This window comes from Oenanthe melanoleuca, chromosome 1A, assembly GCF_029582105.1.
Source record: "Oenanthe melanoleuca isolate GR-GAL-2019-014 chromosome 1A, OMel1.0, whole genome shotgun sequence".
NCBI classification, from domain to species: domain Eukaryota; kingdom Metazoa; phylum Chordata; class Aves; order Passeriformes; family Muscicapidae; genus Oenanthe; species Oenanthe melanoleuca.
The window spans coordinates 11,404,160-11,421,706 of record NC_079334.1 but is presented as its reverse complement, the minus strand read 5'-3'; the positions used below and the strand labels follow the sequence as shown (position 1 = coordinate 11,421,706).

At 39.5% G+C, this 17,547-nt stretch overlaps 1 long non-coding RNA gene across 1 annotated transcript in view; it reads left to right on the top strand.

Moving 5' to 3' along the window:
• Nucleotides 1–17,547, top strand: part of LOC130266359 (uncharacterized) — a 96,741-nt gene that overhangs the window by 69,107 nt on the left and 10,087 nt on the right. Inside the window, exons 9-10 of the long non-coding RNA XR_008842850.1 lie at nucleotides 8,554–8,626; nucleotides 10,629–10,770. This is a non-coding gene — a long non-coding RNA (uncharacterized LOC130266359). The remainder of the gene's footprint in view (nucleotides 1–8,553; nucleotides 8,627–10,628; nucleotides 10,771–17,547) is intronic.

Genomic DNA, 17,547 nt, shown 5'->3' with positions numbered 1-17,547 from the left:
AGATTTTTGGTTTCACTTTAACAGTAGCCTCCACAAATAGGTATTTATATGACAAAAAATAGCTGAATGAAAGCAAGTTTAGTTGAGGTAAAATTGGAGCCAAAAGCACGGATGATCTGGACACAGATCATATGTTACCGAGTTAGGACATCTGGATTTCTATTCAGTTCTCTGAAGGTGTAACTAGGAGTTAATAAGGTTTACTTTCCTCTTCCAGAAGAGCTTTTTGTGTGTGGTATCTGAAATCTGGCTTCTTTAGGGGATTAATAAGCATTTTTCCAATAATTCAAAATAACTGCCTTGAAAGTAGGAGGCAGGTTATGATAGTCCTTCCTAACCTTATGCATTCATAGCAGCAATACTGGAATTTGTGATTTGCAGATGCAAGTGCATCCTTCCTAGGGACAGCTGTCCCAGCAAGCAGGATATTTGAGCCAAGACTTGTTTAAATCATTTGGCGTGGTTATTAGACAGTATCTGAAAGGGCTTTTTTTTTAAGTAGCAGTAAAGAGGGCTTGTATTTTGTGTTTGTCTGGTCCTTTAGGTCTCCTCCCATTCCGTGTTTCATTCTGATGTTGATATACAGGCTTTTGTATGGCACATTTTTATGTCAGATATATTTATAAGTATATATGGGTTTCGTTCCCTATAATTATATGGCACAAATGAAAGAATCTCTTATAGGGTTTGTGGTTAGTGCATGTTGAATTTATCCTGCTGTTCCATGTATTGCTTGCTTGAGTGGTCGAGGACAGAGTGCCACAGCAGGGAATTATTAAATATCTGATTCTCTACTGACTCTTTTCTAAAAAGGAGATGTTGGATATAGGAAGGGCATGGCACTGAAAAAACTTCAGTTGTATTTCAATATTTGAAGCACCATTTGTGCAAAATTTACCATATTTATATACACAATTGTTTTAAGCTCCAAAAGACATCAAGAATCTCCATGAAAAATCTCATATTCTTTCATTAAGTTCTTGAGATTATTTTTTCTAAATGACTTTTTTATTATTATTTTGAATTAAGGCCTTTCTCTTCTGAACATAGATTGCAAGGTTTTGCAAGTATTTATTTTGCCCAGTGTTTAGATATCCCTAAGACAGTAAGAATACAAGCTATTGCCAGATGGATGACAGCTTTCATTCCTTTATCATAGTTAACAGCAAAGGGTCAGAAATTGTCATACCAGCTTTTTAAACAAAATTGTAAAACTCGTAGTGCCCATGTTTCGAGAATAAAAAGGTTTGCTAACATTCAGCATCAGCTGTGTTAGGCTTCTTGTAGTGCTGACTTTTTACATGGCTGTTTTGTGTCTGATTACTGCTTCTTGACATTACTTTACCAGAGTCATACATTTGAAGGATCTCAGGGAGAAAACCTCAAAGAAATGGCAGTATTTTAAGGTCCTTACCATTGTTTCCCTTTGATATTAGACACCTGCTTTCATGTAGCAAGAAGGGTTCTTTTGCTTCCAACTTATTAGGTCACAGTTGTGAATAGATTACTTAGTATTTAGTCTGGTATCTTGATACAGCTATAGACCTTTAAAAATTATTTTACACACCATACTTATCTTCATATCTAGATTGATCATTTCGAGGGAACACACTGCCCTGAAAGCATGTGGTATTACAGAAGGTAGGAATGAGTTATTTGTGTATTCCCATATGCCTTATTAAAACAACCCTATGTGTTATGTTCCCATCTTACTCTAGATGTTGCAAAATACTTAGTCTGCTTACTTTATTGGTTACTATGCAGTGTGGATAGCTAAAGTCATGACAATCCTGTTCATCCTTTCAATTATAATACTTGGTACTAGGTTATGTTTATGTTATAAAGATCATAGTTTTTCTTAGATGAATTACCAAGTACATGAATGTTGTAATTGTTATTCAGAGCCTAGATGATTCATTATTGATAGAAAGTGGTGTTCCTTTCTTAAAGGAATGGGCTGTTCATTTGGAATGTTCAGTGCTACAGCTGTCTTTCCAATGACAGTGATTTGGGGTTTGGTTTCCTTTTCAGCAACTAAGGATCATTCTAGCAAAAAATATTGGTGATCCACAACAGGGCACTCTCCATGTCCAATATCTAGATTAGAAAGTGTTCTGGGATTATCATACCTCCCCATATGTTCTTAGAGGAAAAATTACCTGTAGGCTCGGCATGTCCCACGTTATCATCCACATTTTATTTAAGAGTGTGTGGCTTTTTTTGTTTGCTTTTGTAAAGGTGCTTTCTGTGGACTGTTGATGCTGCAAGACATAGAAATTAGGAGACCTGTATATTAGCACTTCTACAGCATGATAAAAGATTGGGGAAATGTGTTTGCCAGCAGAACTGGTATCCAAAATTCATGCATGTATAATATATGGAAATAAAAGGAAAATGTTTAAAATACAAGAGGATGGTTAAGTGGTTGGGGAGAAGTTAAGCTTTTAGATATCTAAAATGTTATATCTTTAAATATTTGACTTGCTGTGTAAATTGTGGGGTAATATTTATTTGGGGTTGTTTTGGGTTTGGGGGGAGTTTTGTTTGTTTCAGGTTTTGGGGATATTTGTGGGTTTTTTGGGAAGGTTGTTTTCGGGTTTGGTTTGATTTGGTTTGGTTGGCTGGGTGGGTGGGTGTTTTTTCTTCTGGTACTTGCGTGTGTATTTTACAGGCTCTGACTTTCTGGCCACAATAGAGCAGACAGAATTACTTGATGCTGAGAACCTTGTTAATTTTATGGCCCATTTTCACATGGAGATCAGCTTTTATTTCCCCTCTCAGTCTTTATTCTTGATTCAGTTGTTAGTAAGGTTTACTGAGCAAAAACACTGGGGGTATTATGGGAAGAAATCTAATCAATGCAGCACCAAGGGACAGTCCTTCAGAGTCCTCCCTGTGGCTGTGAGCCAGACTAGAGGTTACTACGAGGTTACTGTGTCTGACTTTAACTAAAATACCCATCTACTTCTGAAAAGGCTGCCGGCCACCCTAACATGTGTAACAGAAGCCTCATTAATATGAGCTCCCAATATATATATATACACCTGTTGTACCAGCCCCCAGCACAGAGCCTGTGTTTCCCATTTTAAACACTTTGCATGTCTGTCTGCATTCCCTGCTGTCTGCAGTTGCTGTGCTGTGCTACTGCAGGGCAGCTCGCAGGCGGTACCTTCAGGGAATGCAGGAGCCTAAAGAAAGTGGTGGCAGATGTCAGTGGACCTTGCCAAATGCTATTTTTCAGCTTAGATTGTCTGAAAGATTCACAGGCTAATTCAGACTTTGTGATAAAGAAGTATCCTCATTAGTCATGGCTTTGAGTGTGCATTTCTTTAACGCCTGCTCCTTTTTCAGGTATTGATGCAGAGAATTGTGTTGACATATGTGTAGGAAATCTTTATTTGTTTTGCAAGACTCTGCTTCCTAGCAAACCCCAGCCCTCCAGTATGCAGAGTTTAACTCTTCTTAGAGTTGAATTATTAGAAAGATCCAGCACTTCCTTAGGGCTTTTACCTGTTTTGGCTCTGAGTTCTAATAAATCATTCAGCAGCAAAACGATTCTAAGATAAACTTTTCCCCTTTGATGAAATATTTGTTCAGCACATTCTACAATATAGTTTATGTCAAGAGTTATATATCTTCCTTGTTAAAGACAAACAAAAAAGGATCAAAATCATTGTCATACACCGCTGCTGATTCAGCAGAGGCACAAAAACTTAGCATACCCAGTAAGCCATGTATTTTCTGGCCACCTCACTTGGTTTTCCTGACAAACACTTTGGGAACTTCCTGCCAGTACTTCCAGCCCATGCCATATTTTGTGTAAAGGAGCAGTAAGCTCTTAAGGAAAGTATACTGTTCCCCCAAGCAGGTCCTGAGGAGCCTCAGGTACTCTTACCTGCACACAGGTGGTTTCCAGGGAACACCCTCCCTGTAGTTGTGTGGCTCCTGTTACACTATGAGTGCTGAAATGTCTGCAAGCAGGCACATCTGCTGTTGCATTCAGAGTTTTCATAATTGTTCTCACAAAGCCTCATTGATAATGTCTGCATTTTGGTTTTGTTTTTAGAAGTTTTCAATGGAAATTTTGGGTAAGGTATGAATCCTAGCACCAGGTATTGATGGCTAAGAGGAGGCTGCAGTTCTAGTGGCAATGAGCTGCAGTGAATCAGAGACTCTGAAGGAACTCCATGAGCTCTACTTCAGTTTCAGCACTTCTCTGTCAGGAGTGATGTTCCTCCTGCCTAGACCATGTTGCAGCATTTGATTGTGAATGTAGCCTGAGAAGCATGTGGCAGTTTTGATATGCGTGTATGTTAAACAAAACTTTGAGAGGAACAGTCTCCTCAGTTAAAACATCATAAGTTAACAGTTAAAAATCATAAGAATTCTGAGCCAGAGAAGGGTCTGTCTGGCCTACTGTGTTGTTTCCAGCAGTGATTAGTAGTCTGTGCTTATGGAAAAAAATACAGGTGCTAAGTGTGTGGGATAAATAGGCAGAAGTGTTGTGGTTGATTAACTCAGTCACTGCATGTGGAAAATCCTCCTGGACTGTAGGTGCAACCTACAGGTGACCTACTCTGTAGGTCAGAGCAGTCTTAGGCAAAAGCCTACATTTGTATGGCTGGATCTACAATCACATATTGGGCATAGGGACTGGCACAGCAAAAACACCAGACAAGTCTGAGACTAAGCCCATGGGTTCCAGCCATTTGCAAATAATCTACTTGTAAGGACATTTGTCTTCAGTGACAATAAGTACAAGACTTTTTAAATGCAATTAATGACTAACTTACTCTTAATAACTTCAATAACCTGCTTCTTTCAATAATGGATTTGATTTGACTTGGTTGTTTTAATTATTTCAACATAAACCACATTTTTTTACTCTTTGTAGGCATTGGACTGAATCATCCTTGTGGGTCCCTTCCAACTCAGCATGTAATTCTGGTGTTTTGAGGACTTGGATTGTAGAAGTTGCCTTCCATTGTTAGTTGAAGTGGCATCATGTCACAAAAATTTGCATTTTGCACAAAAGTGTTTTAGTGAAGTTGCAGTCAGGCTGTAGAGCTTATGGGCAAAGGAAATAACTGTAGTTATTACACCTAGGATGTCTTTTGCAAATATGAAGTATTCCAGAAACGGTTAATAGCCTAAAATGGAATCAGTGGTGCTATTTCATGGAGGTCCTACTTCAGTGGGGTTCCAGTCAGTCACATTGTTGGGATGGGGGATGTTAATCAATCAGAAGGATAATTTCTCCTTTCTTCCCACAACGGAAACATCTTGCATTGCTCTACAATAAACTGGGACTTTTCCATGTTAGCAGACCCCAAGTGTCTGTTCTACAGCATTTGGTGTTCAATGCTGCACTACTGTCGTGATGTGGAAGAGCACAGTTTCAACAATCATAAGTTAAAACAGCAATTGTGCTGGATTGCAACCTGCCATGGTAAAGGGTGGCTTAAGACATTAACTTTCAAAAGTACTTACCCAGGTTAAGTTAAACCAAGTACACTGATTTCTAGTGTCAGCCATGAAAGGCTGAGGTTGTCATTAGCACCCTTTTTTGGTGCACTGCACGAGTGAGGAAGAACCAGCTCTGGTGGTTCTGGTTCAAAACTAGACATAGACTGTCTTGGTGTGTAGATATTGAGTACAAAGGAAATTCCACACTCTCTTCTAGACCAGCATTATCATTCTCTGACTCTCAGACTGGGTCTCTTGGCTGCCTCAAAGACAGTAGTTAACATGCTCCTGCTATTCACCTCTTTCTGCTTTTACCCACAATGTTAAAATACAGTTCTTGCTGAAGAAGATCATGTTTGTCATTTGGGAGCAATATCTCTGATGTTCAGTAATGTCCCCATTCACACTAATACATAAACATATCTGCTGAAGGCCCTGGAGCACAGGCATTGTGCATGTCAGGGTGGAAGTTTAATATGATGTTTCTTGTTGTGCATTCTCATGTTTCAACAGAAATATATCCAGCAACTGTTGCTCTTCTATAGCCAGTCTGAGAGAGAGGGCTTTCTTATGAACTCTCTGGAGAAGAAATTTAATAAGACCCAGTCATGAAAACACTCACATGACTGAATAAAGTCCTTTATGTCTAAACATCTGCAGGATTGCAGCCTACTGTAAGAATGGAATAGTCTGAAAACCATGTCCATAAAATCTCAATGTGGCACTGTATCAACACATACTCTTTATACAGCCTTAAGGCTGTCAAGTTTGAAGAGTTTCTTTATCTGTACCATTTCTATCCCATCTTGTGTCTGGACTTTTTTCTGCCTGTAGGTTCCCATTGGCTAGATGTCTGACTGAGGCTAAAGATTATTTTTGGGTACATTTTTGTACGGTACCTATATTCTATTTTAAGGAAAAATATACACATGCATTTTTCTTTTTTATTAATAAACTGAATGACAATTTAAAATAAATTCTTTCAGCTGTTCAGAATGGTACACAGATGTACTGGCACATTTCAGAGTGAGTTAAATAGAGAGCAAAGTATTACATCACCTACAGAGCTGAGGAAGAGGGGGTGGTCTGTGACCACTAAAGCAAAACTAAGTAGTGCCAAGGTGGTGGATTTGAAAAAGAAAAACCAGACTGTTACCTTTCCTTGTAGATTGTGTGGGCAACTCTGATTCCTTACCACCTTTAATTCCAAGGCCAGGTATCATCTCACAGTGGGTAACCCAATCCTAATATTTAGGATGCTTAAGTCTTTATAGGACTTTGCTCTCAGAATTGACAGTGAAGAGAATATTCACTTGCATTTAGATCTAATTTAGGTGCATGTGTAGGTAATTGTTATTCCTAAGCTGCTTCTATGGAGAGAGAAAAGAGAGGTTCCTAAGGGTATGTATGTTGAGATGTACTGCAGATTTCTATCTGAAGGTCCTGTCTGTATCTGGACACTCTGTATGATCTTATCACCTTAACTGAGATAGTAAAAGTGAGCTGTATCCTCTCCCTGTATCCTCTCTACCCTTCTGTTCTGTAAACAAAGGCAGTATTTTTTCTCCTGTGAGGTTGGAGGGGTAACATTTTAAAGGAGTTGTGAAGCACTTGGATATTATGGTGGTTAAGGACTGAGAAATGCCAAAATGAGAGGAGTCTTTTGTTGGAGGAAAGTAATATTCCAAGAGGATTGACTTGGAATGGACTATTACATATATAAAAATTTTGAGGATGTTATGGTGAAAAGTAAACTTTCTTCATAAAACAGCAGCAGAATTAGATTTTAAAAAAGTAGAAGCAGTAAGAAGTGAATAGATATACTATGTGATGTGATGAGAGAGAGAACAATCACAGCATAATTTCTTTGGAATGACCCAGAGTAATGTATATGGAGTGTGCAAGGGATGAGACCCAGGTAATTGCACTTGAGTTCAGTCAGCACCTTAAGGGAGAGTTCCAGAGGGAGGACAGAGATGGAACCCACAACTTTGGTGTTATCAGTACTATGCCCTTGAGCCCATTTCAGGGTCAGTCTTACTTGTGAGAGGGTTAACATTTACTGAATATTTATTCCATTACAGGTGGCATTCCTGCACTGTGTAAATACATATAATTGTTGAGAGGGCTAATGTTAGCTGAATACTTGTTCCACTAAATTTGGTGTTTCTGCATAGCTTATGTGGATATAGTTGTGACAGGGTCACCATTTTTATAATATTGGTGCCATTAGAGTTGCTTATTATGGACTTTGAGTGTTATTTTGGACTTTGAGTGTTATTTCACCTTAATCCACACTGTGGGAATCTGTGAATCTCAGCTCCTCTCCCCTTCTCATGGTGGGGATATGACAGAGTTGTTTTTTATGTTCCCCATAGTTCTATCACCATCACAATGCAAGAAACTAGGAACTGTTATTTCACCATATTTTATATATTTTTATATGAGGTGATGGTTTCTGTACATGGCTATGATTACAAAGCATAAATAAAGATATTATTGATACAAATGCTTTATGAAAAATGTCATTGGCCCTAGCTGCTGAGACTAAACTGCAGAATACTTCTTTTTAGGAGTGATTTATACCTGATGTATTGATGTCCATGATTGGTCAATTAATCTGACCACAATTAATGTTCTACTGGTGATTGGTATAGTAATTTTAATGGTCTGAAAAGGATGATGTTACAGGGTAAATGTTGATATTATGGGGTAAAGGTTGAAATATTTTTATCTGGTAACTTTTCTTTAAACCCACTTGGCTGTGAAAGTAGAGGAGACTTTTTTTTACTCAAAGATTTCAAGGTTTGCAGCTGTTAAATTGACTGGTCTCAGGAATCTTGTCATAGTGCTTCCCTGAGGGTAAAGTCATCCCTCTACAAAGTGCCATTCATGCCCTACTTACCCTCAATTAAGGCTTCCAAAATAAGTTTGCAGTGGGACACTGGCCTTCTTCTGAAACACATTCCTCACCTGCAGAAAAGACTTTGGAAGGCTGTATTTAAGATCTGTATGTCTGTTCCTTACATTTTCCATCACAAAGATAACACATAAAACTTTTTTTTCTTTCTTTCTCTTCAGAAACAGAAAGAATTACTGAGGAACCAAGTTAAAAATGAAAGAAGTGAAGACTGGTCATCTGTGCAGAGGAAATTACAAGGTATGCATAGTAATCACACTGGAGATTCATTTCTTGCTGGTGCTTAGGTCTTCATGGTACATTACCTGTGGCAATAAAGTTTAAAAATAGTCCTCAGAAACCTTGAGAATGATGTTTGGAAAAAAACTTTTTTCTTCTGTGTGATTGCCACAGTAAGCAAAGCAAATATTTATATGGTTATAAATATCTTTGAGATGCACCTTTAAACTCATTATTGTGCTGAATTGTAGCTGTGTTTCTGCAGGTAAATGGCAATCACATTCAATGAATTGGTTTTTTGGCTGAGGCCAGTAAAAACAACCCTTCTCCCAACACTAAACTGAAATCCCTCCAGATACTGTCAACAGTCATTCTGGAGGCTTAAAGTGCTTGTTTCATGGACACATTTAAATCACTGTACTCTTGGTTCAGCAGTGTTAGCATTTTCTCTTCCTCATTTGTTACCATCACAAGGAGATGCACTTAGTACCTGTTTTGCACTGAATTTGAAGAATGTGTCCTTCTACATTTGTCATCCTGAAAATTTGTAACTTAGGGGATGCAAAATCAGCACTACGAACAACTCCTGACTCTCAAATATTTTCAGTAAAGTGAATGCTTAATATTTATCCAGTGACTGCTCAGAGACCAGCACAAGGCTATGTGCCACTTAAGTCCTGAGGTTAAATGTTACTTTGGTGATGCATAAAATTTGTATTGACCATCTGCCCAGCATGGAGTTGAACCCATTAATGAATAAGCCCCACAGTATCACTGTGAGATAGGGAGTTATGATCTCCATTTAACAAGCAGTAAAACTGAGCCCCAAAGGGCTTATGTAACCACTTATAATAGAACCAGTAAGGAAGCCCAGCTCACCTGAGCTGTATGGACACCCCTGCACCTGGTATCCTTTTCACCATGTTCTGTTATCAACAGCTATACCTTCTATATGCACAGTTCCAGCCATCGAGTTCTCTTGCAGAGAAACTTAAAACACAGCTGATGTGACCTGTGAATCCTTCTTGTCCATAAAGAACAACATGAGACACAAGGCACAAAGGCAGCACAAACAGCACCAGATGGCCTTTGTAACTGGAGCAAGTCAGCACAAAGTGACAACAGGGAGAGCTGTTGTTGTGACCTCCCTTTCTATTTTTTTGCATAATGTTGGGAGGAAGACTATGCAGATCTTTCTATAGTACAGAGAGGAGCTGCTGGTAGAGGGCAATCAGTGCTTTGCCTTTTGTAATCTTACTCAAAATCTCTTTGATTTCTTAGTAAATGTCAGGTCACATGCTTGCATTCTAAAGCTGAAGTATAAATCATCTTCTCAAGTGACAAAAACTGTCATTTTTCCTTGCAAAGTATTTTTCTAACTATGTCTTATGTAACGGTTACAATTGTTGACATTTTTCTTAAAAGCCCTGTTGGTTTGACACTCAGGATTCAGTATAAAGCTACAGACTTGGATAGAAAATTCTTCTGCCTTTGCTTGTACCTCTTTCCTTTCCCATGAGCTGAAGAAAGAAATATTATGCAACTCTGAGTCATGCTGTAGAAAGGTGTTGTATTTTTAATATCATTAGAATTTTAAAAGAAGGAGAAAGATAAACCTTAGCATAGGTGAAACCAAGAGTTAATATGCTTCAATTATAGAAAGTGGCTATTAAATTTTGATGGGATGCTATGACTGATACTTCAAATAAAATGTTGATGTGGCGAAGTGGGGAGTGTCGATAATGAGTTGAATACGAGAGAAAGGCTGTTGATTTTTATGGAAAAAATATATATAAAAAATACATGATCCTCAACCAAAGACATTCTTGTGGAGGTATCCATAGGAAAAAATCGGAGTATAGACTTCTTATGTCTGTCTTGGCTTGTGTCTACAGGAATGCAGTGTCTTGGCATAGATACAGGCTGATAGTACTTGCCCACATGAGATGTTTTACTGTGCCAGCTTAAGGGTGATATTCTGGCATTACTAATCTGCTTTCCCTCTGCTCTTTCATGCCTGCAGAAAAAACTATTGATAGGTCTTCCTGACAGGTCTTTCTGAGGAGAAACAGCTGCAGAATGTGGAATCAGTTGTGTGAAATTCCTGTTGGTGAGGCCTTTGACCTACAGCTTCTGCTGAGTGATCAAAGAGAGAACTTTTGCAGGTATTTCATGTCTTCACCTGTACTAATCTCACTTTAATGAGAAGCAAATTATTCTGGAATAGTAAATTCAAGAAATACTTATGTTCCTTCTGAGGGAATGCTACAAGAGTGATCTGGAATACCAGGAGTGTGGTCTTGAGTGGGCCCGTTAATCCTGCTGCATCCAAGTCCAATGTTTTAGTTAAATTTTAAGCAAGCTAGAGACCTTTATGGTAAATGCAAGGTATTTTAAGACACATTTAGGACTCTGAAGATACACTAGATGCCTGTATTGACATAGTTTTCATCTCTCAAAACCAGCATCTGAATTGTTTGGTTAAATATCCTGTGGCTGTCAAAGAACCTGGATAGGATTGCTGAATCTAGAAAGGAAAGTCAGGTCTTGATCTAAACATCTCTGCTTTATAATGAGGTACTGTCCAATAGCCTTCACAGCAAACAGTTAAACTCAATACAGACACATGCTAGAAGGGACACTTGTCCTTGTTAAGAGAAGGAGTGAAAAGTGCCCTCCTCAATCCCATAGCTAAAGGCCAGACTCGTCACTGAGTTTAGAAAAACCTACCCTGGCATCTCGTGATCATGACTTTGTGGTTTGTAGAATCACAATTCCCTTCTTGTCAAAGCCAGAAGTAGGAGATGGTCCCTGTGAAACAGGTGCCCTGTGTCAGTCCAGGTACTTAAATGATCATAGCACTGAAGATTCTCAAAGCTGATTCATGGACATTACAAACTTGTTCTCCTCAGCACATAGAGGAGGAACACAGTAATTTACAGGGGTGGAATTGAAGCACAGCTCTGAATCCTTTAAGATGTATAACCTCAACAGATAGGGGTAGATCTTTAAAAGCCTTCACTGTGGGTCAGCTTGTAATGTTTTCAGGGAGACTGAGTTGCAGTTTGCCTTTGAAAAGTCTGATGAGTTATTTCAGCATCTAAAGAAGCCAGAAGAACTGAGCTTATTTTTCTGAAAACTTGTCCCAAGTATTTGCTCAAGGTTATGACAGAAATGCGTGGTCCATACATACCAGTACAGTTGGTAAATTAATCCAGCTCACTCAAATTCCTTCATACCCAAAGGACCTTCCTCTCTCCCACCTTTCCTGTTCCAGCAATCCTTTGCTGAGTACTTGGAAGGCAATGCAACTCTTCTGTGCTAATTAAATCTTTCTCTTACTGCCAGCTGTAACAGAGGGAAAATCCCAATAGGACTGTCAGAGAGCCCTGTTGTGCTCATTAGACCATACTAGGTCTGGAACCCTAAAGTCTCCAAAGGCTTACTGGATAATCTCTTTTTAAGACCTCTATTGGTACCAGTTATCTCACATAGCAAACAACTGTCAAGTCTCAGGAATCTGCAACAGTAGGTCTCCCCAGCCATTAGATAAAACAACTTGAAGAGAAGGCTCTGGGAAGACCTTATAGCCCCTTCCAGTGCCAAAGGATTTCTGAGAGCTGGAGAGGAGCATTGGATAAAGGCCTGGAGTGACAGGACAGTGGGGAATGGCTTCCCACTGCCAGAGAGTAGATTTAGATTGGACATTAGGAAGAAATTCTTCCTTCTGAGGTGGTGAGGCCCTAGCACAGATTGCCCAGAGAAGCTGTGGTTGCCCCTGGATCCCTGGAAGTGTCCAAGTCTGGGCTGGACAGGGGCTTGGAGCAACCTGGGGTAGTGGAAGGTGTTCCTGCCCGTGGGAGGGGCTGGAAGTGGATGATCTTTGAGGTCACTTCCAAGCCAAACCATTCTGTGATTCCATGATTCAATACCCCAGGAGATCTGCAAAGAAAAGGAGCATGACTGAAATGTGTGGCTGGAGCAAGAAGTTCTCTATTGTTTGTTTTAAAAAGTTTTCTAAAGGAAAAATATTTTTCACTGGCAGGTTTTTTGAATGGCTGAATACACTGAGAGCTCAGTATTTGCAAGGCCTAGAAGAACACATTTTGATTTTCTGCTGGAAGACTGCAATTTTTGGCGTTCTCAATATTAAGAATTTCTCAACATTTCTTCTGATATTTTTTGCCACTTGTTAGGAATCTGTTTTTTAAGAAAACCTCAGTTTAGGGAGTGCCTTTTCCCATCAATTTTTCTGTTCTTAAGTGGAACATTTTTACATCATTCACATTTATTTTTCCTCATTTTGAAGCAAATTATTTTTTTTAAGGAACTCCTGGAGTCCAAAATCTAAAAATGGAAATTTCATTCCCTCTCCAAGTATGACACAGCATTTGTCAGTTGCACCAGATGGGGAAGATGAGCCAAGAAATTTTATATTTTCATGTTGATGTTTTTCTGTGAGGAGGCAAATGTGCTTTTTGACTCAGTATAGCAGTTTAAGTGCTGGATTGTCTATTCAGAAGAACTTAGAGTTTGTTTTAATAAAATGGACTGGAAAGATTAGAGAATTCTGAGCCTTTCTGAGAGAACAACAAATACCTGAAAGGGACTGCCTTCATTTTTGGCCAAGAAATCTGATGGGGAGTGCTAGAAAACACCCCATAGCTGAAAACAGGATTTTCCTTTAGTGCTCTGTGTTAATTTATTTGCTGCAGAAAAGGTTCTGTACAGTGCTGATATTCCAAAGCAGATGGCAAACAATGATTAACCAGTTCCTTCCAACTGCTCACTCATGAGCAGACACCAAGTTGAACCAGTTATTCATATTGAATTAATCTTTAAAAAATCATATAGTTATGAGCATAAATGTTCTCATCTAAATGGAAACTTTCCCAGAATAGTGCACTTGGGGCTGGATGGATATCTTCAAGCGTATTTCTAGTGGCAGAGGGTATGAAAAAGTAAATGATAGTCAAATATGATTATAGTTCTTAATGTAATTTAAAATTATTCCATTGTAAGTGAAATAGTGATGCAGAAGGGCAGGACCTCTGATCCATGTGCATTTGCAAGCCTGTCCTATGCAGCAGTAAGTGTCTTGTGTGGCTGCTGAATCTTACTATCCTGTCTAAAGCTTCTTTTAAGATTTGAGTGGAAGCACTGCTCTAACAGTAGTATCAAGGATTTTAGATTTATGGCATTAAGGGCTAATGGGAAGCACATTTGCTGTACATTCACATTCCTAAGCTGTTCTACTCAAGGCACTTCAAGGCTAAGTGAGGCCTAGGGTAGATGAAATTAAAAAAAAAAAAAAAAGATGAGACCTTTTGATATCAATAATTTGAGAAATGGTGTGAATACTGTCATCAGCAAGATCATAATGAAACAGGCTGGGGGCAGCCATGTAGGAAGCAGCTCTGCAGAAAAGGATCTCAGGGTCCTGATGCACAGGTTGATGCTCCCCAGCCATGTGCCATCTGCATCCAGGACTGCATGAGCAAAACACAGCTCAGAGCAGTGATCCTCCCTCTTCACAGCACTGGAGAGACTGCCTTAGAGTCAGAGAAGGGTTTGGGGTGGGAGGGACCTTAAAAGCTCATCTCATTCCAACCCCCTGCCATGGGCAGGGACACCTTCCACTATCCCAGGTTGCTCAAAGTTCTGTCCAGCCTGAGCTTGGGCACTTCCAGGATGGGGCAGCCACAGCTTCTCTGGGCAACCTGTGCCTCACCACCCTCAGAGGGAAGAATTTCTTCCCAATATCCCATCTAACCCTGCCCTCGGTCTGTGAAGCCATTCCCCCTTTCAGGCCATTATAAGTAGTCTTCCCCTGGCTTTCCTGTGGGCTCCCTTCAGGTTCTAGGACAATGAGGTCACCCCAAAGCTTGTCTTCTCCAGGCTGAGCAATCCCAATTCCCTCAGCCTTTCCTCCCAGCAGAGCTGCTCCATCCCTCTGATCAATGATGTGTCCAGTTTGGGAGCCAAGAGAGACACCAGCAAGAGATCTTATGAGCTGTGACCTGTGCCAGCAGGCTGCTCAGAGTGCCTTGTGGTGAGCACAGAGAAGCTGGGAGAGCTATGTCTGCCCAGGCAGGGGAGGGCATGGCAGAGGGGAGCCCTGCAGTGCTGCCAGCACTGCCTGATCACAGGGTGAGGAGCTGCAGCCCGGCTCTTCTCAGTAGGACAAGGGCTGACAGCCACAAGTTGGAAAAAAGGAAATTCCAGTCAGATACAAGGAAAACCTTTGATCAAAGAGTGGTCAAAGGCTGGAGCAGGTGCCCAGAGAGTTTGTGGGTTCTCCTTCCTTAGAGGTGTCCAAGGTTCAGTTGGATGTGTGCCTCAGCACCTGATTAATTAGACCTGCTTTGAGCAGGAGGTTGGACTCGATGCTTCCAGGGACCCCTTCCAACCTGGATGGTTCTGTCATTCTTTGATTCTTTCACAACAAGGACTAAAAAAAATATTGCAGACTTGAACCACTGGAAGACCAAAAAGGAGCAACTTAAGTTCTTTAAGTGGAATTAATAATACTGTACATCTGCTCGTTCACCTTCTGGTGTCAAAGAGTTGGGGGTTTATGTAATGAATAGTTACCTCAGCATTTTTCTGTATGGCTCTGCCTAAAAGGAAATCACAGCTTTGCTACATAATATCAGAATTCTTACTGGCCTCAGGAGGCTCTGAATTCTGCCAGCTTGAATGGGCATCACTGAAGGGTTCTTTAAAGTCAGGTAATGGCTTTAATGTGGGGAGAGCTTGAGAGAAAAGCTCTGAGTTTTTCCAAAAGTGTATTTCACAACATCAGACTCCTTTAGCATATACATATTAAGTTATGCTAGTTTTGGAAACAAACAAACAAATAAAAGGTATTTCTCTCAGCTTTGTACCTGTGTTCCTGGAAGCACAAGTATATAACTGAGTTGCTGAAAAAAAAGAGGGAAAATTGCACGGAAGAAAAGCTTCCTTACAATCACCAAGTGAGAAAGTATTTCCAAGCTTTGGAAAATGTTGGCCAGCTCTGACTTTTAGACAGCTCATCTTACAGAGAAAGACTGTAAAAAATCTGAACTTTATCATAGTAGCTTGCTTACACCCTGAAAAAGCCTGTTTTTGACAGCCAGGATAAAACATATGAACTGCAGTATAAACAAACAATGTCCTGGTAGGGCATATGTTCCTTTACTGCTTTTCTCTCAAGGGGGAAGGGGTTCTGACATTGCTTAGGCTGGCTTTATGCAATGGCAGTTGGCAGCAAAGCATATAGAGCCCTGGTACTGTTATGTTTGGATGATAAAAAATGTCTAGGATACGTTTCCTCTCCTTATCTAACCAGCCTGTTCTACTTCATAATGTTGTATATGCTAGTGATTACAGCATTTTTAATTGTCTGGATTATGTGTGAGTACAGATAATGATAAATTCATGCTGGAGTCTACTAGGCCCATAAAAATTTTATGCAACGCTGAGGAAAAGTTGCTGTTATTAAAGAACCATTTTGGAAACCAAGGTGCCTGTTTCAACAGCCCAGCCTTAATCCTTTCGTGGACTCAGTGTTTTGGATGAGTGCAGGCGTACCTGGAATTACAAATTTTAAATGGTCTGCGAATATTTAAGAGCAAAAATACTGCCCATGCAGTAGAGGTTCATTTCTGGAAAATAATGGCTACAGAACCATTTGGTAATTTTCTACCCTGCCCTTCCAAAAGAACAGTTTGGATCTAAGGAGTGTCTGTCGCATGTTATTGCCAATTCCAGTGTTTGGCATTTGTGGTGATTTTATACTAATATTAATAAAATATTTATGTTTTTCTTCCTCATATGTTTTAGCCTTCAGAACTTGTTTTCTTGGCATTTTTTCCCTATAGTCATGAGGAATTTTTGCATATTTGTGGAGAATCTGTTACAATACATTTTTTCAGTAACTGGAGCATTAAAAAGCAAGAAACATAAATCTTGCAGTTCTGAGGACTGATAATACTGCTTTTAGGATTTGGGAAGACTTTTTTTTTTTTTTAATGGAACACTTACATGCTTGTATGTAAATCCATTACATGACATACACCATGGTTAGCAACAGCTTTTGTGTGTCATGGTTCAGGTTCCCATACACTCCTGACAGTTTATGCATATTCATGAGATCCATGACATTTTCCTGCATCTGCTCTTATCACAGATTTCGTTTCAAAGCAGCACTTCATTGATGTAGTACACTGACACATTTTACATATAATTGCTTTTTGTCTGGTTGCATGATTATTTTGTGACACCTAGTGGAGAAATTGATAGTGGTGCTGATTTAAATTGCCTCTGGTTTTTTTTTTGTTCTCCTGATAAAGGTTCTGGCCTGGAAACTCAAGTCACATCACAAACACATAGACTGTCTTGCTTTCTAACTTCCTTCTCTTTTTTTTTCCCCCTCTTTAACTTTGCTCATGGAATAACTTGCTGATAGGCAGTGAGCAAATACCCAACACCAGTCTTGAGGAAATTCCAAGAGTCCCAAAATAATTCAAGGTAGTAAGCACTGGAAAATGTCATGGTATTGTTTAGTCAGGCTCCCTACCTGTGCATTCTGGGATCTTCTCACCATAACTTTTTCTACTACATCAACTTTTTTGAGGTGTGCTTCAAGCATGCAGTTCCACTAAGAACAAAATGTGCACTACATGAAATTGTGAAAGGCTGCAAAGAAGTACTTACTACCCTGTGAGGACTCTCCAAAATATCTGTTCCTTTTGTGTTCTTAGAGAATGAAGTCTGATAAATAATTAAAATATTATTCTATACACACAAAAATATTTTCAGAATATTTACATCAAGAGTCTAGAAATGCCTTAAATGCATGACCTACTTTCACGACTAAGATATGTGTTGTGAAGTATATCTTAATTTACATGTCATGGATTCTGTGCCTAAAGCTTATTTCTGCAACAGGAGAATAT